The sequence below is a fragment of the Lepidochelys kempii genome, chromosome 4 (assembly GCF_965140265.1).
Source record: "Lepidochelys kempii isolate rLepKem1 chromosome 4, rLepKem1.hap2, whole genome shotgun sequence".
NCBI lineage: Eukaryota > Metazoa > Chordata > Testudines > Cheloniidae > Lepidochelys > Lepidochelys kempii.
In genome coordinates this window covers 99,581,401-99,608,131 of record NC_133259.1, presented here as the reverse complement: position 1 = coordinate 99,608,131, position 26,731 = coordinate 99,581,401, and positions in this window count along the sequence as shown.

Below are 26,731 nucleotides of genomic sequence, written 5' to 3'. Positions count from 1 at the left end.
GTTTCCGGATGAACTGGAATGATTCTAGCAAGTGAACCTGAAACTAGATAACTGTTTAAGAAATAATCACATCTCATTATATTATTATATTTCTCCACTACATTTGCTGCCAGACTTTGCTCTCTTTTTCTTGTGGGGTCCTATAGAGTAGAAACCAAAGGGATGAGTAGGAGGAATTTCTACTTCACTTAGAGCCCTACTTCTCTGAGAGCAAGCAGCAACAGAGAGGAAACTTGAGCACAGAGAGAGGTCACTTCAGGAGGGCATGAGTTTTGGGTGATATGGATCAGGCTCTTGAAGCACCAATGGAATCCCATATAGGAGGAGGCTGTATGGGCATTTTTTTTTAATTGAACAAAACAAGAAAGTTAACAGTGCTAAACAAAATAATTATTTCAGTTCTGCATGAATCTGAAAGGTCCTATGTTGTTCAGTGGTGCAACGGCACCATCCAGACTGGGATCCAGAAAAATACCAAGTACACAGAGAGGCTGAAGATGAACATCTCTTCTCCAAAGCCCACTGCAACCTCCTCCTACATGGCAGCATGATGCTGCAGCAGATATTCACCCCTCAGCCACGGTTCTCCTACATTACCAGCAGCTACATGACATCTATGAGTGTACTCTGTGCCAGAGGTCCTCTCCCTTGCTGTCAGCAACTGACCAGGCCCAAACAAGTGCATAATCCAGAAGATGCTAGCATCAAAGGCAGCTTACAGATACTTCTCTACCACACTTGCTTGCTTCTGTAGTTTATTTTCCTCTTCTCTGTTGCTGTTTCTCTCAACCTCTCCTCCATACAGCTGACAGCACAACCAGCCCTCTATGGCCTATGCAGTGGCCTACCAAGAGGCAATGCAATATACAGACTTCCTGGTTTATACCAGAGTGCATCTGTGCAGAGCTGATCCTTCCCTTTTCTCCTTACCTGACCAGGAATAGTGCCAAAGTAACTAAGAGTATTCCTTGCCTTGAAATGCTGCCAATCTGCAGTTGCTGAAGCTGCTGGTGATAACTGCACATAATCTCGCACTACCATCCACTTCCCACTTCCAGCCCACAAAGAGCTCTTAGGGTAGCTATATGGGTAGGCTCGGTTTGAATACTCACTAGAATATACCTTTACGTGAGTATTCACAGCTGAAGCTGGGGGAAATTTCTGGACCATTTTTTTTTTTTACAGTGAAGAATACGGATTCAGCTCCACTAAAATGTTTAGTGAATTTGTGTTGAATTTGCCAAATTCTTTCAGCTAAAAAAACAACAACTCCAAAACCCAAATGACTGCATTTTGACATTTGCAGAACTAAACATTTTGATTTTTGATTCAAAATTACTTTTCGTTTAGAAATGTCCTTCACTTTTTTAAAAATTAAAACTTTAAAGCTCAAAATCAAAATAAAACTTTTGTTTCAGGTTGAACCTTATGTTTCATTTGAGAAAAAAATATCCCCCCCAACCCACTTTTGCTGTAAATTAAAAAAAAAAAATGTTTCAGGTCAGCCCACACTATTTTCTCCTGACTTTGGAAGAGCCAGCAAGCTGTAAAATCAGTTATTCAAACTACTCTATTCACAACACACGTGCTTTCCATAAATGTCCATGAGAACAAAATGTAGGTCAGCTAATGTTTATTGATAATGAATAAAAGAGGTTACAAACACTTTTCAAGTGAATCCATGGATTTTATGCACAAGAATATTCCACTTTATTTTTCAGCTCTCTTTTGAATTACTCATAGCCAAATTCACTCTACTACTACTACATGGAGTATCTTGTAGGCTTTGAATATATGGTGCTATAAAACTTTAGTATGATATATAGATTAAAAAGGACAATTCAGTCTTTAATGTGTGAACCAAGTAAAGTAAAAATGAATCTGTGGTGACCATTTAAAATGAAATTCAAGAAAAAGAACAGTTTATTTGCTTCATAAAAACCTGTGAAGCATTCAGATTGAATAACATAAGCAGAATGCAGCTATATAAATCTTCTTAATTTACATCCAGGGCTTCATTATGCATATTTTATAGCACTCTGCAGAACTTTAATTTACAGATTTTTTTGGAACTTTACCAATCCCAATAGAAGTGCTAAACATGCCTGTTGGAACATTTAACCAAAGTAAGTCACTGGAGATTTCCTTAATGAGTTCAGAATTATCAGTTATTTGCATTCCTAGTAGATTTAAAGCAGTAGGGCCTATTAAGAAGATAATGGCAAATGCTGTTTGAATGCTAGTCTTCAGCAAACTATTCACTAAAATGAATAATTCAAAGTACAAATTTCAAAGTATGCAACTAAATTGAGCCAGCTTTTGTATATCTCATTTAGATAGGTAATTTGACTCAAAATGGCCACTTATTCAACAATGTGCAGTTGAATAGACTAAGGCAAATAACATTAATAAGAACTCAAGACAACATCTTTATTCTTTGTTGACCTTCACCATTGATCTTCCTAACTGTTAAATATTATATATGTTTCTTTAAAAGTAATTCCCATTAAAGTTTCTTTACAGACCCCAGAATATTAGGACCTGCAAGGCTTATTGAGAAAATCTAAAAGTTTTTACAAAGCTACTCATTGAAATAATTTGGCAATCGAACTGTGCATTACCCGTTTACATATCATGAATTGGAAATGGTTGGCCTTCTTTCCAGATCTAAAAGCTATAGGGGCCTGTAAGAGGCTAGGGCATGGGAAATGCTGATGTAATAACATAAAGCTGACAGCTGTGGACAGAGCAATATTTATTTCTATGATAATCTATCATTAGTTCTAGTTTGCGTCCTGGCTGTATAAACTTGTTTACCCATGTGTATATTGGAATAACTAGTTTATCTTTGACCATGCATAATTGCATAACTGATTTCCATTATGAGACAATATAATATAATTGCCATGGTAAAATAGCAGTCACTGTGTAAACTACTGAAATTAGAATAAATTTGACATTATTATTATGGTCCAAGCAGAATTATCCAGAGCCCTGGACCTTGCCAGAAAAACATTGTACTTTCAGACAGAATACATTTTGTATTATCGGGCATATATATAAATCTTTATTACTAAACCATGAACTCTGGTGTTAGCCTTTGTGCTGTTTAAAAAAAAAAAAAAACAAACCAAACCAAGGGCACAATTTTAAGTAGGACTGAAAATTATGGGAGTGGGGAGGGGGATTTCAGCCTAGGCTCTCCAGAGGTGGCTTTCCACTGTCTTTCTGTCCTTCCCCAGAATTCTGGGAATACCTAGGCCCCAATTTTAATTTCAATCAGACTTAGGAGTGCAGGAACACATGGTAGTTTGGCCCGTCTCTCTTAGGTACTTATATGGCCCCTATCATTGCAGCATCCCAGCACCTCATAATATTTTAATGATCATCATAATAATATATTAATCTTCACAACACCCTTGTGAGGCAGGGAAATATTGTTATCCCCATCTTACAAATGGAGTAACTGGTACAGAAAGCCAAGTTACTTGTTCAAAGTAACACAGGAAACTTGTAGCAGAACAGGGAATAGAAGGTGGTCTGCAAATTCCTAGGCTAATGCCCTACCACTGGTCCATCCATCTTTCCTCTTTAACATCCTCTGAGACTCTCCCATTCCACCCACAAATGTCTCCTGTCCCAGAAGGTCATGAGCAACTGGCAAAGGGCTTATCAGCCCTGTCCTGGCTAATGATTCCTCTAAATAAGTGGAGTTTTCAACTACTTCCTTAAGGTAAAAACAAAAGGAGTATTTGTGGCACCTTAGAGACTAACCAATTTACCTTAAGGTAGTTTTCATTCTCCATTGCACCACTGGAATGGCACAAGTGCAATTGAGGGTATGTCTAGTCTACAAATCAAGGTGTGATTGTAGCATGGGTAGGCATAGCTATGCCAGATTTAATCAAGCTAGCACGGATAACAATAGCAGTGTAGATGTGGCTGCACAGGTTAGCAACCAGAGTACAAGTCCACTAACCACCAGGGAGCAGTCTAGTCTAGTTGCTAGCCTATGCCACCACATCTGTTTCTACTGTTATGCATGCTAGCACAGTTAAAGCTATCGCAAATATGCCTAGCAATGGACGATCACACTTTCAATTGTAGTGTAGACATGCCCTGAGAGAGGCCCAGTTCCTCAGCCTCTCCTGTGAACAGCATATCTATTCTAATATAAAAAAATCACAAAAAACATTATGCTAAACAACATTGTTTTGTGCACAGCATTCTAGTTTTTGAAGGAATCTGATTAGATAGACTATATAAAGAACCAGCGGTGACAATCAAAAGTGAGATGGCGAAAATGACAAAGATATATCAAACTCTAGTTGCCATACAACAGCAGGTTAAGATCAAACTGTATTTTGTGTCAAATAGTGTTGGCAATGTTTAATTTGCCTATTCTGTGAAGCCTTCATTGCAAACAATTGGGGCATTTATGAAATATTTATACATTATTTAGTGACTCTCCTCTAAAACTGCTGATTATTGTTTTTCTTCTTATCTACTTTGTGAGTATGTGATTACATTGCTAAAGTGCCTAACATCTCCAAAGACAAATAGAGGAACATGTTCAGTGATTTACAGAATTAGAAGCTTGTAACCTAATGTAGCCTGTCTTGAACAACAGGGATCAAAGCTACATCTTCATCTGGTATAATTATGAATAATTTTACTGAAGTCATTGGAGCTGAGCATCTGGCCCTATATGTATAATTTGTAAGTAGGCCAGGATACCAAAACAACTGGTACATGTCCATACAGCATAATGACACCTCTCTGAAGTTACTATCTTTTATTTTGGAAATTCAGCTTGTGTGTGTGTATGTATGTGTGTTATTTTTAAAGTAAATCTCTAGATGTTATGGTTGCGAAGAAAACCTCAAAAATGGAAAGGGGTGTAACCAATGAGCCTTCACAGAGCCTAAAACAATAGTTTGAAGAAGTGTGAACTGCCCATTCATCTCAGGAAGCTGTTATCTTAGATTCCCTAGTGATGACCAGGACCGGATCTAGGCACCAGCGAAGCAATCACGTGCTTGGGGTGGCACATTTCCAGGGGCAGCATTCCGGCCAGCCTTTTTCCCCCCAGCCCAGCTCAGTCAACCAATGAGTCCCTGCATGGGGTGGGGCGTCAGGCTCAGAGTGGGAGTCCTGGCCCAGGGGCGGTCCCTGCCCTGGCCCCCGCCGCTGCGGGAGTGGGGCGATGTGGCTTGTCCCCCACTGCCTGCCCCTGCCACACATGTCACAAGCGGCAGAGGAGCCGGAGCTGAGCGGAGCAGATTCCGGGATCGGGGCAGGACCTGCGACCAGTAAGGGACCCGCTGCCCCGGGCGGCTCGGCAATGGGAGGCTGTCCCGCCCCTGTGGCTGTCCCGCCCCCCAGCCGCTCTGTCGGTTACTGTCCCCTCTGCAGGGGTGGGGCTGGGTCTGAGATCAGGCTGGGGGCCCACGGGCGGGATGTACAGTACCGAGAATCTCACTCCAAACACTGCTATAGCATTACACATTCTTTTAACATTACCGGTATCAGTGGCTTCTGATGAGCGCAGTTTCTCAAAACTGAAATTACTAAAAAATTATTTGAGGTCCACCATGTCTCAAAATCATTTGTCAGGACTCATATTAATTTCAATTGAAAGTATCATTGCAAAAAATTTAGATTTCACTGAATTATTAAAAGACTACGCAAGTATAAAATCCAGAACAATTCAGTTCATATAAATTCTTTTAATTTATGAGAAACTGGGCACACCGGAAGACACTAACGTTTTTCAATACAGTGTATAGTTGAAGCCAAATTGTTCATAATTGTGATTTTGTTAAAATTAAATGAATACACAAGTAGGAAATTGTTTTATTTCACTAACTACAAATTCTATTTTCATTTTTTAAAAATTTTAAGCAGTCAAAAAAACCCAAAGCAAAACAAAAAAACATTGCAAAGTGCAAAAGTATAAAAGCCAAAAAAAAAGGGGGGGTGGAGCGGCCAACATTTTTTTTTTCTTGGGGCTGCAAAAAACCTAGAGCCAGCCCTGGTGATGACAATTTAAATTGTCAACATAGTTAATTATTTCATTCCTCATGTAAACTGGATCACAAATCTGCACAATTTACTGTGAGTGACATCTTATTTCAATGCCAAAAAAGGTATTCACAAGATAACACCTCTTTTTTTCCCCCAATCAATAAGAAGCTTTGAGTTGTTCCATGCTCTTTTAGTTAGCCTGCTAAAGGTGGTGGCAGCCTTTCCAATGTGAATATTTAGTTCTTCATCCAGTAAGAGGTTGGTGGTCACTGTAGAACCTAAATAGCTGAACTTCTGGACTACTTCTAGCTGGTTTGCATTTAAAGTAATTGAAGGATCTTGTGGAACCTCCTGTCCTAATGTAACCATTTTCTTGATGCTAATGATGAGAGAAAATGCCTGACAGGTAATTGAAAGGCAGTCCATGAGTTCTTGTAACCAAAATGCTAGTGTACCAAGATCGCGTTCTCAGCATTCTCATGTATGGTGGGGAAACATGGACAACTTATGCTCATCAGGAGAAAAGGTTGAACAGTTTCCACCTGCGTTGTTTACGCCACATACTCAACACCAAATGGCAAGATACAGTCACCAATGCAAAGGTTCTTCAAAGGGCAAATTTACCAACTGTGACAGCCCTGATCAAGCAAAAATGACTGTGCTGGCTGGGCCATCTGAGTAGGTTGGAAGATGAATGCATACCCAAGGACATGCTATACGGTGAACCATCAGAGGGAAAAACAACAACAGGACATCCCAATCTTTGCTATAAAGACACAAACAGATGAGAGATGAAGGAATTTGGCATTGATCCTGACCAATGGGAAATCTTGGCGAGTGATCGTAACAAGTGGTGCCATTTTCTCCATCAGTGTATCGCAGTCCATGACAGAAGGTGGCTCCCACAGCTTGAACAGAAAAGAGCCCATAGGAAACAAGCAGCCCAACCAAGATACATACTTTTGCAATAACTGCTGAAGATCATGCAAATCTCAGATTGGCCTATTCAGTCACATGAGACATTGCAAACCATCTACATAATAGGTTGCAATTCCCACCATCTCTCGCAGAGAAAAGGATGCTAACAAGAAGAAGACAAGCCCAAGGAGCTTAAAAGAACCGATCGGAATATTAAAACCCCACTGAAGGCAAACAAAAGCGCAATGAATCCATTAGATCCAAATGCCATATACACTCATATTTTAAACATCTGCACAGGCTGCTGGGAGCAGTGTCTCATTTTGGGGACTCACATGATAGGAGGTTATGTTGGACTTTGGAAGAGTACCATCACCATTTCCCCAAGCCTCCATCCACCTGATCTAGCCAACAAATAGTACCGACATCACCAGAATATTTTCTAATGCTAAACCATTTATTTTAAGTTTTGTAATACGCTGAGCAGTTAGAGGAGAAAGATATTATTAGATTTCAAGAAGCTGCTCCCTGATATATTTAAACTGCACCTCTCACTTGCCTCAATTAGATATTGAATGCCTGGTGCTTGAAGGCAGGAGTCAGACAAGTCCAGCCCAATCATCTTCAAGTTATTTGGTCACTGAACTTCAGCAATGTTAATAAATGCTGCCAGAAAAGCTGAAACCCTTATGTACGAAGTCCATAGAATTTTTTTCCTGATTTCTTACCTTTAGCAAAAAGAGGGTCTCATTCAAAGCTAAGCAACATCAAAAGAAAATCCTGAGGGGGACCAACATCAGATATGATGATAGGTTTCAGAGTAGCAGCCGTGTTAGTCTGTATCCGTAAAAAGAAAAGGAGTACTTGTGGCATCTTAGAGACTAACAAATTTGTTAGAGCATAAGCTTTCGTGAGCTACAGCTCACTTCATCAGATGCATCCGATGAAGTGAGCTGTAGCTCACAAAAGCTTATGCTCTAATAAATTTGTTAGTCTCTAAGATATGATGATGTTATCAAATGCCCATCTGCTTTCACTATGAATTTAGTAGGGTCCACAAGATTTTGCATAATTCCCTCCAAAGCTTGGCAGACACTTCAAAGACTGAGGCCAGATTTGATCAAAAGTAGTAGAATAGTTATTTCATCATAAACAGCATACTTCCACAAATTTAAAAATCAGTTTGTTTTCCTATGTATCCATGTACATATGGCAATACTCATTTATGCAACCTGCCAACATCTAACAGCCAGGCTGAACTCTTCTGTTGTCCCCTTTGGAACTGAGCAATAACAACAACTGTATACCACTGTAAGGTGTAGTAGAGTAAGAGCTTATCATTAAGCTGGGGAATGTAGCACCACCTACTGATGGAAGTATTATGTATACTAATCAACACAACTTGTAGTGCTGGACAGAGTCTCTTCACTAGTTCTGCCTCTGATGGATCGTGCTATGGTAACCGCACATCCTTTGGAGCAGTCAGTATTTCTGACATGTGAAGTAGATTATAACCTAAACCTTAAATAACACTAGTTGTTCAATTTGTGCAGGGCTTTTAGTATACTATGAATAGGAAACTTTTTCTCAGAATTGTTGCTTTTTTCATATTTAGATTTTGTACTAATTTGTTAATTTTGTACTAAATAGACCAAATCAGTTGTAAGTTTCCATATAACTGTGTGTGTGTGTGAGTGCGTGTGTGTATAGATATATAAAAACCTTTGTATGTATGAATATAGTATACATGTTCTTAGAATACCAATGATATTTACAAGGTAATATTTGATTTAAAATATATTTGAATTTAGAGAAGTTTAGAATATTACTAGGTAATATGGGGACAGTCCCAGATGGAACTGAAATCATCAGGTGTCTGAACATGCCCACAATGGCTTATTTTAAATCTGTTAATGTATGTGTTGTTGTTGTTGTTTTCTGCTACAATTATACTTTGGAAGATACTTGTTGTTTTTGTAGATATTTTTGTATACCTGACAACCGTAGAGGCTCAGTTGAAGGCATAAATTCATTCAAAACTAACCAGTACCTGATATGTATAAATACAGACCATATCTTAGAGATGTGGTTTAATAATACCTTTTACAACTTTGCCATGAATTTTCTTAGTATGTGCTCCAGGAACATGAGGAGACTTAATGAACCCTGTCAAAGACATGTGAGATCAAAAAAATGCCAATTAAGTTTCTTGCAGAAAACTAATTTAGCAGAAATAGATGCTGATAGAATCAATAAGGTGTGAGTAGGCACAGAGCATCATTCATTACTGAGCGGCAAAGAGTCCTGTGGCACCTTATAAACTAACAAATGTATTGGAGCATAAGCTTTCATTGGTGAATACCCACTTTGTTGGATGCATGTAGTGGAAATTCCCAGAGGCAGGTATAAATATACAAGCAAGAATCAGGCTAGACATAACAAAGTTAGTTCAATCAGGGAGGATGAGACCCTCTTCTAGCAGTTGAGGTGTGAGCAGCACACAGCAGGAGTTTGCCTGGGACTGGTAAGTATCCGAGTCTGTGTTTGTTTGCTTGCTGAGGAAGTATCCGAGCGTGTGTTTGCTGGGGGGGCAGTGTGAGAGCCTGAGTGAGTGTCTGATTGGCTGCTAGCCTGCAGGGGGCGGGCAGTAGGGGGTCTGTTTGTTTGCGACAGGGAAGCCTGGCCGTTTAAAAATAGCCAGAGCTTCGCGAACCAGCTGAGCGGCGGAGAACCAGCTGAGCAGCGGGGACAGCAGAGCAGCACACAGCAGGAGTTTGCCTGGGAGTTCGCCTGGAGTGAGCCCAGTGAGGCTTACGTCTTGCAAACTGCTCTGAGGAAGCTCACAGTAGGAAGGTGATATGGAAGGGGGGGGTTCAGCTGTTGTGACCTGCACTGAATGTGCCATGTTTGTCTTTCTTCCACAGGACAGAAGCGACTTTGTCTGTACAAAGTGCAAGCTGGTCTCCATATTGGAAGAGAAGATTGAAGGTCTGGAGCAACAGATAACGACCCTGCGTTGCATACGGGAAACTGAGGATTTCCTGGACGAAACTCAGGATAGGCTTCTAGGGGCACAAAGCTCTACAGATATAGAGCAGGTTGCACAGAGGAGCCAAGAGACCAGTGAAGAAGCTTGGCAACATGTGACCTCCAGAAGAGGTAAGCGGAATGTCCGGGTTCCAGTAACACAGACACAGGTAACTAACCGCTTTCATGTTCTCTCCACAGGTATCGTTGCGGAGAGTGGACCAGATGATATGTCTGGGGCGAGAAAGCAGAAGGAGACTCCGCTGGTTGGAAGGCATGAGATGCGCTGTCCTGAGGTTGGGGGTTCCACGACCACCACCCCCAAGAGGAGAAGGCGGGTGGTGGTGGTCGGGGACTCTCTCCTCCGGGGGACTGAGTCATCTATCTGCCGCCCTGACCGGGAAAACCGAGAAGTCTGCTGCTTGCCAGGGGCTAAGATTCGTGATGTGACGGAGAGACTGCCGAGACTCATCAAGCCCTCGGATCGCTACCCCTTCCTGCTTCTCCACGTGGGCACCAATGATACTGCCAAGAATGACCTTGAGCGGATCACTGCGGACTATGTGGCTCTAGGAAGAAGAATAAAGGAGTTGGAGGCGCAAGTGGTGTTCTCGTCCATCCTCCCCGTGGAAGGAAAAGGCCTAGGTAGGGAGCATCGAATCGTGGAAGTCAACGAATGGCTACGCAGATGGTGTCGGAGAGAAGGCTTTGGTTTCTTTGACCATGGGATGGTGTTCCATGAAGGAGGAGTGCTGGGTAGAGACGGGCTCCATCTTACGAAGAGAGGGAAGAGCATCTTTGCCAGCAGGCTGGCTAACCTAGTGAGGAGGGCTTTAAACTAGGTTCACCGGGGGAAGGAGACCAAAGCCCTGAGGTAAGTGGGAAAGCGGGATACCGGGAGGAAGCACAGGCAGGAATGTCTGTGAGGGGAGGGCTCCGGCCTCATACTGGCAATGAGGGGCGATCAACAGGTTATCTCAAGTGCTTATATACAAATGCACAAAGCCTTGGAAACAAGCAGGGAGAACTGGAGGTCCTGGTGATGTCAAGGAACTATGACGTGATCGGAATAACAGAGACTTGGTGGGATAACTCATATGACTGGAGTACTGTCATGGATGGTTATAAACTGTTCAGGAAGGACAGGCAGGGCAGAAAAGGTGGGGGAGTAGCACTGTATGTAAGGGAGCAGTATGACTGCTCAGAGCTCCGGTACGAAACTGCAGAAAAACCTGATTGTCTCTGGATTAAGTTTAGAAGTGTGTGCAACAAGAGTGATGTAGTGGTGGGAGTCTGCTATCGACCACCGGACCAGGGGGATGAGGTGGATGAGGCTTTCTTCCGGCAGCTCACGGAAGCTACTAGATCGCATGCCCTGATTCTCATGGGTGACTTTAATTTTCCTGATATCTGCTGGGAGAGCAATACAGCGGTGCATAGACAATCCAGGAAGTTTTTGGAAAGCGTAGGGGACAATTTCCTGGCGCAAGTGCTAGAGGAGCCAACTAGGGGGGGTGCTTTTCTTGACCTGCTGCTCACAAACCGGGTAGAATTAGTGGGGGAAGCAAAAGTGGATGGGAATCTGGGAGGCAGTGACCATGAGTTGGTTGAGTTCAGGATCCTGACGCAGGGAACAAAGGTAAGCAGCAGGATACGGACCCTGGACTTCAGGAAAGCAGACTTCGACTCCCTCAGGGAACGGATGGCCAGGATCCCCTGGGGGACTAACTTGAAGGGGAAAGGAGTCCAGGAGAGCTGGCTGTATTTCAAGGAATCCCTGTTGAGGTTACAGGGACAAACCATCCCGATGAGTCGAAAGAATAGTAAATATGGCAGGCGACCAACTTGGCTTAATGGTGAAATCCTAGCGGATCTTAAACATAAAAAAGAAGCTTACAAGAAGTGGAAGGTTGGACATATGACCAGGGAAGAGTATAAAAATATTGCTCGGGCATGTAGGAATGTTATCAGGAGGGCCAAATCGCACCTGGAGCTGCAGCTAGCCAGAGATGTCAAGAGTAACAAGAAGGGTTTCTTCAGGTATGTTGGCAACAAGAAGAAAGCCAAGGAATGTGTGGGCCCCTTACTGAATGAGGGAGGCAACCTAGTGACAGAGGATGTGGAAAAAGCTAATGTACTCAATGCTTTTTTTGCCTCTGTTTTCACTAACAAGGTCAGCTCCCAGACTGCTGCGCTGGGCATCACAAAATGCGGAAGAGATGGCCAGCCCTCTGTGGAGATAGAGGCGGTTAGGGACTATTTAGAAAAGCTGGACGTGCACAAGTCCATGGGGCCGGACGAGTTGCATCCGAGAGTGCTGAAGGAATTGGCGGCTGTGATTGCAGAGCCACTGGCCATTATCTTTGAAAACTCGTGGCGAACCGGGGAAGTCCCGGATGACTGGAAAAAGGCTAATGTAGTGCCAATCTTTAAAAAAGGGAAGAAGGAAGATCCTGGGAACTACAGGCCAGTCAGCCTCACCTCAGTCCCTGGAAAAATCATGGAGCAGGTCCTCAAAGAATCAATCCTGAAGCACTTGCATGAGAGGAAAGTGGTCAGGAACAGCCAGCATGGATTCACCAAGGGAAGGTCATGCCTGACTAATCTAATCGCCTTTTATGATGAGATTACTGGTTCTGTGGATGAAGGGAAAGCAGTGGATGTATTGTTTCTTGACTTTAGCAAAGCTTTTGACACGGTCTCCCATAGTATTCTTGTCAGCAAGTTAAGGAAGTATGGGCTGGATGAATGCACTATAAGGTGGGTAGAAAGCTGGCTAAATTGTCGGGCTCAACGGGTAGTGATCAATGGCTCCATGTCTAGTTGGCAGCCGGTATCAAGTGGAGTGCCCCAAGGGTCGGTCTTGGGGCCGGTTTTATTCAATATCTTCATAAATGATCTGGAGGATGGTGTGGATTGCACTCTCAGCAAATTTGCGGATGATACTAAACTGGGAGGAGTGGTAGATACGCTGGAGGAGAGGGATAGGATACAGAAGGACCTAGACCAATTGGAAGATTGGGCCAAAAGGAATCTGATGAGGTTCAATAAGGATAAGTGCAGGGTCCTGCACTTAGGACGGAAGAACCCAATGCACAGCTACAGACTAGGGACCGAATGGCTAGGCAGCAGTTCTGCAGAAAAGGACCTAGGGGTGACAGTGGATGAGAAGCTGGATATGAGACAGCAGTGTGCCCTTGTTGCCAAGAAGGCCAATGGCATTTTGGGATGTATAAGTAGGGGCATAGCGAGCAGATCGAGGGACGTGATCGTTCCCCTCTATTCGACATTGGTGAGGCCTCATCTGGAGTACTGTGTGCAGTTTTGGGCCCCACACTTCAAGAAGGATGTGGATAAATTGGAGAGAGTCCAGCGAAGGGCAACAAAAATGATTAGGGGTCTGGAACACATGAGTTATGAGGAGAGGCTGAGGGAGCTGGGATTGTTTAGCCTGCAGAAGAGAAGAATGAGGGGGGATTTGATAGCTGCTTTCAACTACCTGAAAGGGGGTTCCAAAGAGGATGGCTCTAGACTGTTCTCAATGGTAACAGATGACAGAACGAGGAGTAATGGTCTCAAGTTGCAGTGGGGGAGGTTTAGATTGGATATTAGGAAAAACTTTTTCACTAAGAGGGTGGTGAAACACTGGAATGCGTTACCTAGGGAGGTGGTAGAATCTCCTTCCTTAGAGGTTTTTAAGGTCAGGCTTGACAAAGCCCTGGCTGGGATGATTTAACTGGGAATTGGTCCTGCTTCGAGCAGGGGGTTGGACTAGATGACCTTCTGGGGTCCCTTCCAACCCTGATATTCTATGATTCTATGATCAAGGGAGGAGAAACTGCTTTTGTAGTTGGCTAGCCATTCACAGTCTTTGTTTAATCCTGATCTGATAGTGTCAAATTTGCAAATGAACTGAAGCTCATTACTGAATTCTAAAAGCTGTGGCACATCCATTTTAATTCTTACATATATAACTTTCCATCTTATACAGTCTTGGTCTGATCCTGAAGGAAGTTCTTCTTGAAGGCTATTTCGACTCAAAAACATTAATTCTAGGAAGCATTTGCAATCCAAGTGGAGGTAATTCTGAATTTTTCAGAGACATCACACACATTCTTTATAATAAAAAACAGTCATTCCTGTAATACTGGGAGGCAACTGGAATACTATACTTGAAAGACTTATGGACAAATCCAATTACATGAGACCCAGCTTTCAAAACACAAAAGGCCATCTGTGGGAAAACAGAGAAACTGCCTACCAGCATGGAAGGGGTTAAAGAGAGCATTTGGGCCCAGCTAGCTCTGCCCCATTATACCTGCACCCAGTGCCAGGCCTGGAGAGGAGTGAAAAGGAGGGAGCCTGGCTTAGGCTGGGGCTGACTGGTGAAGAGGCAGGAGCTAGATGCCTCCATACCTGAGGGGACGAATCACAAGCTTGACCACCAAGGCAACAACCAAGGATCAAATGAGTCTTCCTGGCCAAAGGAGATGGAGAAAGAGGCCTTAGGGGCTTCTGGCTTAAGAGGAGCTGTGTTTTGGTCTGGGTGACCAAAACACAGAGACTTTGTGGGGGTTCTGTCCCTGCCAAATTTATGGCTGCCCCACCCAGAGGAACCTGGGACTGCAGCAGAACATTGTCCACGGTCCATCAGGAGACACTACTAGAGACAAGCTCCCACAGGAATTTGGATTATAAGGGCCACACCCCAAACTGAAGGGACAAGAATAGGAAGTAGTCCAGAAGTGGATGTAGACTCTGATCAACTCCAAATACAGATATTATGAATGCTTATCCATCCAAATCAAATTTACATTCACCAATGTCAAATAAAGATATTATATATGGGGATATAAAGCAGGAAAATGCTGACCAGAAGACTTAACATGGAACTATATTTCTTCTTTATTACAAGAACATGAGAGTGCCATCCTTGGACTGACAGATATGAATAACAATTTAAGCAATTTTTTTTAGGCTTTATATAAATCAGACAACCCATTTGATCTGAAAAAAAAATTGATCATTTGTTCTGAAGTTAGGGCATTAAAGGCTTCAGTGACATAGACAAAGTTTCATAGACAAAGATTTCTTAACACAAGATCAAACAAGCTATAAACATATGAATTCTGGCAAGGCCCCTGGGATGGCTGGCTTTCTGGCAGATTTTTACAAAACAGTTTGTAATCAGTTATCTTCTACTGTTTCAAGGGTCTTCACTGAAACCTTTAAAAAAAGAACCATGTCTTGTTACGTGAGAACTGCTTTAATTAATTTAACATTAAAGAAGAACAAAGATGGCTGTAACTGTGGCAACTTCTATCCCATATCTTTATTGAACACAGATGGCAAAATAATTGCCAAAATGTTAGTGATTTGACTGAATGACATTATCCCATCAATTATACAAGCAGATCCCATTGGTTTCTTTGGCTGATGATAATATGAGAAAAATCACTCATTTGATCCAGCAAGCTCAGATGTCAGATATTTCCTCCATAGTCTTAGCTCTAGATGCAAAGAAGGCCTTTGATAGGGTTGAATGGCCTTATCTGATGCCAGTCCTAAAAATATTTAGATTTGGACCAATAGTCCTGAATTGGTTCAGTATATTCTATAACTGTCCCCTCACTTCAATATCAACTAATGGATTTTTTTCTCTTGCATTTCAATTAGAATGAGAGAGATGGCAGGTCTGTCCCTTCTTTCCCCTGCTTGTCTATGAACAATACTTGCTCTGAATTTAGGGCATTGAGCCACTTGCAACGTACATATGCCAGCTCACATTCACTGAAGGCATAAATATAAATAGGAGAGAATACAAAATCAGTTTATATGCTGATGACGTTTTTGCACTATTGAAGAATCCATCATCATTGATTCCATCATTATTGAGTATAGTTGAAATTTTTTTCAGAGATCTCTGGTTTTCACATTAACTGGAATAAATTGCAAGCAGTGGATATATCCAAAAGACCAGATCCTTCTCAGTGTCAGTACTTTCCATTTCAAATATGCTATGTAATTACCGTACTTATTTAGGTGTTAAGATTTGTCCTAATCTTTTCAAAATTGTTTCTATAAATATGGATTATATATTAAAACAAAATTCCAAGGTTGTAGAGAGATGGCATCTTCTCCTTTTATCCTTACTGAAAAGAACAGAAGAAGCCACAATATATATTTTCCCAAGAAACTTAAGGCTGGGTTTCTTTAAGGGAAATGTGTTGTTGGCTTGTGGGTAACAAGTAAGGTGTTATTGAAGCTGTTTTGTGCTTCTAAATCTAAGTGTTGGAATATCCACCATCTTTGGGGATTGTCTACCCCATTCTTTGCAGTTCTTTGCAGTAACCTCAGTGAGGCTCCCTTTGGATCCCGGTCACAGTGATATAGTCTGGCTAGGATACACATTACCACAGGTTAATTGGGTTTTTGGATCAGAACCACATGCTTGTCAAAAATTAATTTAGATATTGGAGAGTTTAAAGGTTAAAAATCAGTTACAATGAGTGACCCATGCTTATATGAAGATCTTGATAGAAAAAGCCTGGAAGAATTGTGCTCACTGAGGGGTTTGGCTTTTAGGAGAAAAGCCCCAGAAGAAGAACTGAAAAATCTGTTAATGACCAGTAATCACCAGTAGAAGGCAGGGGCATCGCCCTCACCTGATATGGCAGAAGCAATTAGAATGCAGAAGGCAGCAAATGAGCAGTAACTTGAACATGAACAGAAAATGGTTGAAAGAAAGAAGCTGCTGAAAGAGAGAAAGAAGCTGATGCAAGGCACATGGAATGGCTAGCCACTGAGGAGAGGGCTCACAGACTTCAGCTCCAAGTGTTGGAAGAGCAGAGAAAGTCACCACCACCTGGAATTCCTCCACAATGGAAAATAAATGGGAAAAGATCTGCCCCATTTACAAAGATACTGAAGACATAGAGGAATTTTTGTCTACCTTTAAATGCGTATGCAGGAGATCCAGGATGAGCAGCGAATGCCTGTCCTGCTCACCAGATTGATTGGGAAAGCCAGGGAAGTATTTAATGAATTAAGGGAACAAGAAGCCAAAGATTACATGCTGTTTAAAGATTGTGTGTTAAAGCAATTCAAGATCACTCTTGGCTCTTACAGGGTTAAGTTTAGAGAGTTTAAAATGGCTAATGATTGTAGTTTTGTGGAATGTGCTCATATGGTAATGGGTTTTGTTAAAAAGTGGGTTGTGGGAGCAAGGGTACATGGGAGTTTTGAAAAATTGCTGGATTTAATCACTTTGGAACAGTTTTTAGACATTGCTCCTGAAAATATTAGAGCAGCTGTCTGTGATAGAGAACCAGATTCAATCCTACTTGCTGCAGAAATTGCAGGTGTGTATACACCAAATAGGGTTTGAGAAGGGTGTAAACACCATGGGAAGAATAATCACTATTGTAACGATGCTGGTTCTGATGGGACCCAACTGAGAATGCCAATTCAGGACAAATTGCTTAAAGCAGGGCAGTTACAGCCCAAGGCTGGGGTTCCTTTGCACACCAAGGCAAACAAAACCAGCCAAACAGAGAAGACTTCAGTTTTGCCCCACTGGCTAACCACAAGTCACACAAGCAATTCCCTTAGACACTCCAGTTTCCCAGTATCACCACCAGTGCCACTCATTATGGGGACAAATGGTTATGAAAACCAATACCCCAGTAAAAGAAAAAAGGTTCTCCTGATCCCAAAGGACCAAGCCCCAGACCCAAGTCAATATATAAATCAGATCTTACCCACAAATCACGCTGTTGCCAATCCTTTAGAATCTAAAATCTAAAGATTTATTCATAAAAGGAAAAAGACATAGATGAGAGCAAGAGTTGGTTAAATGGAATCAATTACATACAGTAATGGTAAAGTTCTTGGTTCAGGCTTGTAGCAGTGATGGAATAGACTGCAGGTTCAAATCAAGTCTCTGGAGTACATCCACAGCTGGGATGCTTCATCAGTCCTTTGTTCAAAGCTTCAGTGTAGCAAAGTCCCTCCAGAGGTATGAAGCAGGATTGAAGACCAGATGGAGGATCTGCAGCAGCTTTTTATATTCTCCTGCCATGTGGTCTCTGCTTTCTTTGTCCCAAAGACAAGCTTTCCATCACATGGCATGGAAAAATCTCAGAGTTCTGTCCACAGGCATGTCCCTGCATGCCTTGCCGAGTCACAAGGTGTATCTGCCTTTTCTCAATGGTTCAATTGTATAGCTGATGATCCTTAATGGGCCATCAAGCAGGTTAGGCAGAACTGACACCAACTTGTCTGGGGTGTCACACAGAAGCACAGCATAATTTTGAAATACAGATAGTATAGAGCCAATACTTATAACTTTAAATACAAAAATGATACATGCATACAGACAGCATAATCATAACCAGCCAACCATAACCTTGTCTTAGACACCTTATTTGACCCCCTTTATACAAGATTTGGTGCCACTACAGGACCTTGGTTGCAAAAATGATCTATACGGTCCCAGATTATGTCAATAACATCACAACTATTCACCCCAGTTTAAGAGGAAGGAAGGGTTTAAAATTAAACCTAACCCCAACTCTGATAAAGAAGCTCATGGAAACCCAGAATATAAAAAACTCATACACTAAGAGAAGACAAGTGATATGGCATTTGTATAGTACACCTGGTCAGAAACAGAGTGTCCAAATGTAAAAAATAACTAGCAAACCCAGTAAATGCTAATCCAGTTATTCTAAGCACACAGGCAAACCAAATAGAGCCCAGCGTTGCTGTCTTGTGTGCAAATGCTGTTTCTGTTGTCTCTGAAGGACTTGATCTTAAAACTCATATTAAAGATAAATATGGGAATAATAATACAGAGTACATTAACAGTGCAGGAGTTAATGGAATAAGGTGTATGGCATGGAGGGGACACTGCAGCAGATATTACTTTGGTTAAAACAAGTCTTGTCAGGGAGGAAGATTATTTGCCAGGTGAAATTGTAACAGTTGTAGCATTACCTGAATATTTTGTAAGAGTGCCTTTGGCTAAAATCCACTGTAAGTGGAAGGGATTTGATGGCACCATGGTTGTGAGAGAAAAAAATACATTTAATAAGAATCATAGAATATCAGGGTAGGAAGGGACCTCAGGAAGCCATCTAGTGTAACTCCCTGCTCAAACCAGGACCAATCCCCAATTTTTGCCCCAGATCCCTAAATGGTCCCCTTAAGGACTGAACTCACAACCCTGGGTTTAGCAGGCCCATGCTCAAACCGCAGAGCTATCCCTCCCCCACAATAAGGAATGTTTGTAAAGCTTTGTGCAGTCAAGTTAATATCGTAAACCAGTCACAGGAAATAAATGATTCTGAACCTGTGATGATTAGGGGCAATGACTTGCCTATGGAGCAATTCTCCAAATGTTTGTTTGTTGGAAGTAGCATCTTGCCTGTTAAGAAAGCTGCCCCACTCTCCAAGCAACTGTCTGTGAATGATCATGAGTGCTGGGACAAGGGAAAGGATATCTCACATTGTTGTTCTGTTGAGAACAGCAATGTGTCTGCTAAAGGAGAATGTTTCTCTAGTTCTTCGTCTGTAAAGCAGAGAGAACAAGCCTGTCAGCCTCTGATGGTTGAAAATGTATCAGTTGTCTCAGAGTTGGTTCTGGTTGTAACTAAAGCCCAAGAAGGAAATGTTCCTAAGTTTGTGTCTTATAGGGAGAATGACATTGTAACTAGGTCACATCCAGTTGATGTCATAGCTAGTTCCCAGGGATCAGGTGATTCTGGTGCTTCTATTTTGCCCGTTGGTAGTGTGTTGCTGGGTAAAGATCTGACAACCTTGTCTAATCAGGTTGATATCATAACCAGGAAACAAGAAAAGCATAAAACTGATTTGACTATGTTACCCACTGACAGTGTGGAAACTTGTAACAAGGGGGAAATGATCCCTAAGATTGTGTGTGTTGAGCCTGGTAACTCGCATGTTGTCAGCAAGAAGAGCTGCAAAGGGAAAGAGAATGCTTCTAAACTTTTGACTATGGAGTCTAGCAGCTTGTCCAAAAGGAAGTTGTGTGAAAACCTGCCTGATGAACCAGAGGTAGTTCTGGATTTGAGTGAAAATCAGAAGAAGTTTGTTGATTTTGATGTGTCTGTTGTACCAACGTCGATTCTGAACATAACTGAAAGAATCTGTTGCAGTGCATGTTATTGAAGAAGGGAAGTAATTTCTTGGTGAAGTTTTTCAAGTCTGTGAGAAGTCAATAGCTGTGCCTTGCTGATCACTCCTCTCCCTCCCTCCCAGCACCTCCCACCTCCCGCAAACAGCTGTTTTGCAGCATGCAGATTGGCTTCGGGAGAGAGGGCGAGAAGTGGGGATGTGGCACACTCATGGGAGAGGGCAGGAAGAGGTGCGGCTGGGGCTTGGTGGAGTGGGGGTGGGACGGAGCAGGGGCAGGAAGGAACGGGGACTTGGGCGAAGGGGTGGAGTGGGGGCAGGACCTAGGCGGAGGAGGGGGGCAAGCACACCCTGGGTAGAGTGGAAATCAGCACCTATGCTTGTAATTCTTACAGGAAAAGATATTAAACAGGTACTACTGGACTCAGAGCATTTGTTTAAGACTAGACTGGCAATGCACAGTGAACGTTGGATAGGCAAATACCCAAAAGAACCTTTTGTGCATCCTCTATACCTGTCAAAAATGCATGTGTTCTGGAACACTGTATTGAGTGCACTCTCAAAAACTTTGTGTCACTATTTTCCCTTCTCCAAATGTGTGTATTTTAGGGGTCGTAGATATATTGGAATTTCCAGTTAACATTAAGAAATGCATTATAGTAACTATTTAAGTGGCTAAAAGAGTTATTCTGAAAAAAACAAAATCTGCAATTCCTTCCTCATACACAGACTGGCTGAATGAGCTCTCTACTATTGCATTAATGGGGAAAAAATGACTGTCTAATAGAAATATGTGAGAAAAATACAAGGATGTCTGGTCACACATGAAACTATTGCATACATTTGCAGTTTAGTATATATTAGTCTCTGATACTCATAGACTATGTTCTCACTTATTTAGTTAGTTCGTAACTGTAATAAGTAATGTCCTGCATGACTTTTATGGGTTAAAGGGGTCTTGTTTGCTTTCTTGCTTGCATGTTTATTGTAGGTTTTGCAAATAATGAATGTGGATCTTTTATTATTATTATTTATTATGATATTTCCACTTTCTGTAGGTATTTTATATGTTTTGTTATATGCTTATATTTGATATAAAATAAAGTTATTAAAAAGAAAATGAAGAAGAGGGATAACTTAATGACAGGGTGGGTGTTACAGCCCTTCTCGAGCTCCACCTAGATATTCTCCAGGTTTCAGTATTTGGATCCAAGTGCTGGACCCTGACTGGTTCTAAACCCACTGAAACTGAACAATATCCAGGGACTGCCTGGCTCTAGCTTCTCAAGCTCACGCCGGGGATGCAGACTCCCTGCCTGGTACCCTTCTTGGAAGAGGGGTCTTGTAATCTAGCTGCCTTAAGCCCCAGACAAGTGCTGAATGTAGCTTGTAGCTTAAGCCCACCCTCCCCAGAACTCCACTCTTGTGGGTACTCTGGTTTACAGGTTAACTCCAGAGTTTAACAAGTCATTTAAAGCAAAGAAGACAGTCTTTACAAATAACCTCTCTCTCTGACACACACACGCATACACTGCTTACTTTAGTCATAGAGAGAGCATAACAGACTTACAGATCCATGCAATTCTTTTTTTAAAAAAAAGCATCCAAACACCGTCCTTCCTATGTCTTCACAAATCTGAGAGACTTTGGGGTTTTGGTCAGTTGTTTCAGGGTCTCAAGACCTTACCCTGTGTTTTCATTCTCCTCGGGCCCAATCAATGTTACCTTCTTGTTCTGGTCAGTGAGGGAAAGTGACTAAATGCAGATCTTGATATTAAATCTTCCCTATTATGTGACCTACCTATTCAGCCTCAAAGCCCCTGTTAGGTGATCAAAGTCTTTAATAAGTTGACCCATTGCTTGGTTCCCATCCACCTGAAGTCCAGACTGGAAAAAAACTAGTTTCTTGAAGTTTGGCACACCATCTTGAGCATACCTTGAGCAAAGTCACTTAATGTTAATGACCGTTGATCATTCTGCATTGTACACAATCTTGGAATTTCAGTCCAAGACCAAGGAAATGTGACAAAAGGGAAAGCAAAGTAGAGTCTTTCCACACCAAAATGGTGCTCACAAAGCAAAATGGAGTTTGTAGTAGATATGCACTGAATTGTCAAACTGGGAAAAAGGAGAAAGAAGAATTGAAGATATCAGGGTTTCTAACCTGGAAGATAGGAAATGCAAATGTCAATGTGCATAGAGAAAAGAGCTGGTATAGAGGAATTAGGAGGAAAGATTTGAAAGGAATGAGTGTGCAACAGTACATCCAGTAGGATGAAAACCATACATTTCCCAATACTTTGTTTTCTTTATATATAAAAAGAATTATTTTTTGCTCCCGTTGCTATAGAATGAAATTACCAGTATTTTGTCTTCTACTAGGACAGTTTTTTTTAACAAATATTTCTGCACTGTTTCATTCCACAGGACATCTTTCAGGTTCATATTGACTTCACAATGCTAGTTCAGCACTTTAAACTCCTCTACAGAGCAATTACTGATTTTTCTGCTTCCTGAGTATACTTTCAGAAGCTAAGGCATTTCACTGTCATTGAGGGTTTAGGTATCAAGTGTCTTTCTAAAACATACTCAGATCTTTTGTAATGTGTACCTTTAGGCTTATCTTGTGTTGCCAGGGTACATAACAGGCAATACATTTTACTCCAATTAAAAACAATTATGATGGTTCTTTCTTTTAATCATGTTATTAAAAGTAAAAAAATGCCCTTATTCTCTTAATAATAATTCCAGCCCCAAGAGGGCTGTCAAACAACCCCATGTTATCAATAACTCTTGTACTAGTGTTGCTATAGACAGATTTGAACACACACACTTGATCCTGAATTAATTAATCCTGAATTAACCTGAATTAACTTGATCCTGAATGTAGGTGTTTACCAAACTTGGCTTCTTGACAAACAAGGTTTTAAATACTCAATAAGAATCTCATTGCATAAAATTGATACTGTACTTGTGTGTCCTCCTAAAACCACCATAGAACTATACTTTTAAACCCCTGGTACTGCTGGCAGGGTTAGGCAGCTGGCCAAGGGCAATCCAAGAATTTCTGCTTTTGAAGATTTCCTCTGAAAGAAAATCAAAAGCCTCCATCCAAATTACAGGACTTTGGTCTTAGTCCCACAAGACTTTGTCTAAAACATGCCCATCACTTTGTTACAGGAGCTGATGGTAGTCAGCACCCCACAGGAGTGAGCCCTTTGTACTAAGTTGAAATTCAAGCCTGTACAGAAGGCCAGCACAAGGCCTATGCACTGCTTAAGCCCTATTCTAAGCTTTGAACTGGGACTTAAGTAACACATGGGCTTCATACACCCCTCTGAAAAAGGGTGTATTTCACCATAAGACTTTCCTGTGGTTTATTATTTTGTTCATGTGCAGTAGGACTGATTTTGTTAATTTAACTTGTGTTCTTGTAGTACTGAAAAGCACAGTTAAAGGATGGAATTGTCATGCTGCCTGGTATGGCACACAATTAAGAGTGCCACTCTCAGGTCAGACTGATAAGAAACAGGGTATTTACGTCACACTGGTGGTTTATTGTGTCATATGATTTCCCAAGCCAGTAACAAAAGTATCACTACACTACCCCACAGTGACCCCCTAGGCATTCCAGCCCCTGGTTATCAACCAGACAACTGGACTTAGTGATGAAAGGTTATTAAAAACCAAAAATCACCACACATTAGGTTCTTCCAATCCCAAAGAATCCATCATTCACCCCCAGATCAATTTTCAGAGTAACAGCCGTGTTAGTCTGTATTTGCAAAAAGAAAAGGAGTACTTGTGGCACCTTAGAGACTAACCAATTTATTTGAACATGAGGTTTCGTGATCAATGTGTACTTTCAGGATCTCAACATGCTATCACCAATCTTTTGTAAACTAACTAAAGATTTATTTAGAAAAGAAAAGAGAGTTATTAAATGGTTAAAGGAATCATATACATTACAATTTATTTCAGAATCTGTAGGTCAGGATAATAGCAATGGCTGTAATTCTGCTAGCTTGCAATATCTCTGGATATTCTCTCTGGATCACACAAAAAGATTGGGGGTCATCAATCCTTTGTTCAAAGCTTCCTCCTTGTTAGAAAATAAAACTCCAGAGAAATGAAGCAGGATTGAAGACAAAGAATGATGTCACAGTCTGCAATATATGACCTTTTAGACCAGGTGTATGGAAAGTTACTGGCACAAACATGGAGTCTTGGTCATGTATACCTTGCCGAGTCATTGACTATGTGCTCTCTGAGGAGTCTTGGTAGGGGTCCAGTGGAAGACTTGATTCTCCTTAATGGGCCATCAACACATGGCTGGCCAGTCTAGCTGTAAATTTGTCTTGTGGGTATGTCAGAAACATCACAGGTTTGAGATACAAACATGTAGCAAATATTCATAACTTCAGATACAATGGTGACACATGGGTTTAAACAGGATACTAATACTTAGCAGACTATAACTTTTCCATTGATATCTTACAAGGCATACTTTGTACAAGATTTATCACAATTGTGCAACAGTGTGAACATGGTCACCTTTCTTTTATACAGTATCACAGGAATATTATCCAAGAAAAGCATTTTTTTAAAAAAATCCTCCTTTGCTTTGTAAAGTAGGAGGAGTGAGTTATTATGGCTCTTCAGTGCTACCATGTAACTGTGAGTTGAGAACCATATCTGCCAGTTGTGCAAAAGCTCCTATAGAGATAGATGCAGACTGCTGGAGCTCTCCACATAAAATAATGAACCTATTCCTGTGGGCCACTGTATTTTCTTCTCTCAAGACAGTACAGACCTCTTCAGCTTACTAACCTTTTGTTTTTAGGGATTCACAGAATGAACAATTCTTAATAGAGAGGTTTTTTTTCTGACCGTAACTTGTTTATAAGACCTTCTAAAAAAATCAATGTTTATAAATGTAAAGGACAAAATTGCTAAGGAAAGTAATTTTATTTTTAATCCTCCTTGGTTTTAGTAGAGTTCAGGGGTCAAACATTCTTCTCTCCAATTAGTGTCCGAGGACCAATGTTAGGAACTGTTTACTAGCTTGAAAGTATTTTTACTTTCTTATGAAGAGTTTCTGCATCTGGCAGGTTGAGAGCTACTGGACCTCAGTGCTTAATTTGTGCAAGGATTTACCAGGGCTGAGCCTCAGCACCTCTAGGCTTATCAGTTCATAGCCCCTGCACCTCTGGGCTTGCTGTGTCAGTTATTAAACTAAAAAAAATTGCTTGCTCCCCAGGACTTAATTGTTTGAGCCCTGGCACCTTTTTCTTTACAAATTAAGCACTTCTGCACATTTATAAATATGTGTGTATAAATATATGTGTGTGTGTGTGATTATTCCTCCTGGTTACTAGGGTCTGCTGAGGCACTGCGTACTGGAACTGAGAGCAAGGAGACTATCTCTCCAGTGCGTCAGTGTTCTTCTTGCTGACACTGAGGCAGTGAGAAGGGGATGGAGAAAGCTGCCTGACTCAAGGACAAAGGCAGGATGCGAGATGCAAGGGCAGGAGCTTGGTGGGACAGTGGGTAGGAAGAGTCCAGTGGAGAAGAGCGTTAGGGTATGGAGGTTGTATGAGGAGACGGGCAAGAGAAAAGCAGACAAATGATGGGTGGTAGGAGTACAGGAATACAGGGGAAGAGGAGCAGAAGTCCCAGGGATGAAGGAGAATAGGAGCAGGAAGGGGGGAAACATGGGGAATAACAAAGGGAGGTGTATGGGGCAGAACCCAGTGATAAGAGCAGAAGAGTCTGTACCACTAGATCATACAACCCTAACAGAATCTGGAAGTGAACCCTATTGTACCTGAATCTCAGCATTTTTTTTTGTCTTGCAAGTAGCTATGAAACCCACTGTCAAAGTGTGTCTCCATCCCTGCCAGCAGATGGGCCCCCCAGAAGATAGCAACCTTCTATTGCTACTGTTACTCCATTAGCTCTCGATCCCAGCCATGCTGATCGCCCATTTGGGGGGATATGTCAAAGGATGATTTTTTTAAAAAATTAGTTTTTTGAAAACGTATTTAAAAAAAATTCTATGTTAAAAGCACATTGTTTGCAAACTCAAGCACTCTATCTTGAAATCAAATGGAGTATAGCGTGCCTAATACCGTTTCAAAGATACTCTTCATCTTGCAGAATTGGGCCCATAAAACTTTTTGCAAGCAACTGTGTACCCCTGAATCTGAGAGTCACCCCTGAATCTGTGGAGTTTCCCATTATTTTCCACATATATGCAGGTATGCTCTTCAGTACACACTGACAGCTAAGAGTAAATATATGCATATTCTCTAAGACAATTGCTTATTAGTATTTATTATTTTTATTTGATCATTTTACAGCTCCTTATATTGTTCAGCTGTTATTTATGGTAATTATATAAACCTACAGTGTTATGAGTGATGAGAGAAGGTTTTCAGTCCCCAATATGATAAATCAGGCTTATTTGGGAAATTACAGTCATAAGTAAGTGGAAGTGTAAATTCTAAGAGCTGAAACGACAAATACCTATTTTTTTGAATTATAAGATGGTATTTGGAAATTCTATATTGATGGTTAAATAAAATCCCTCAAACATGAAGAT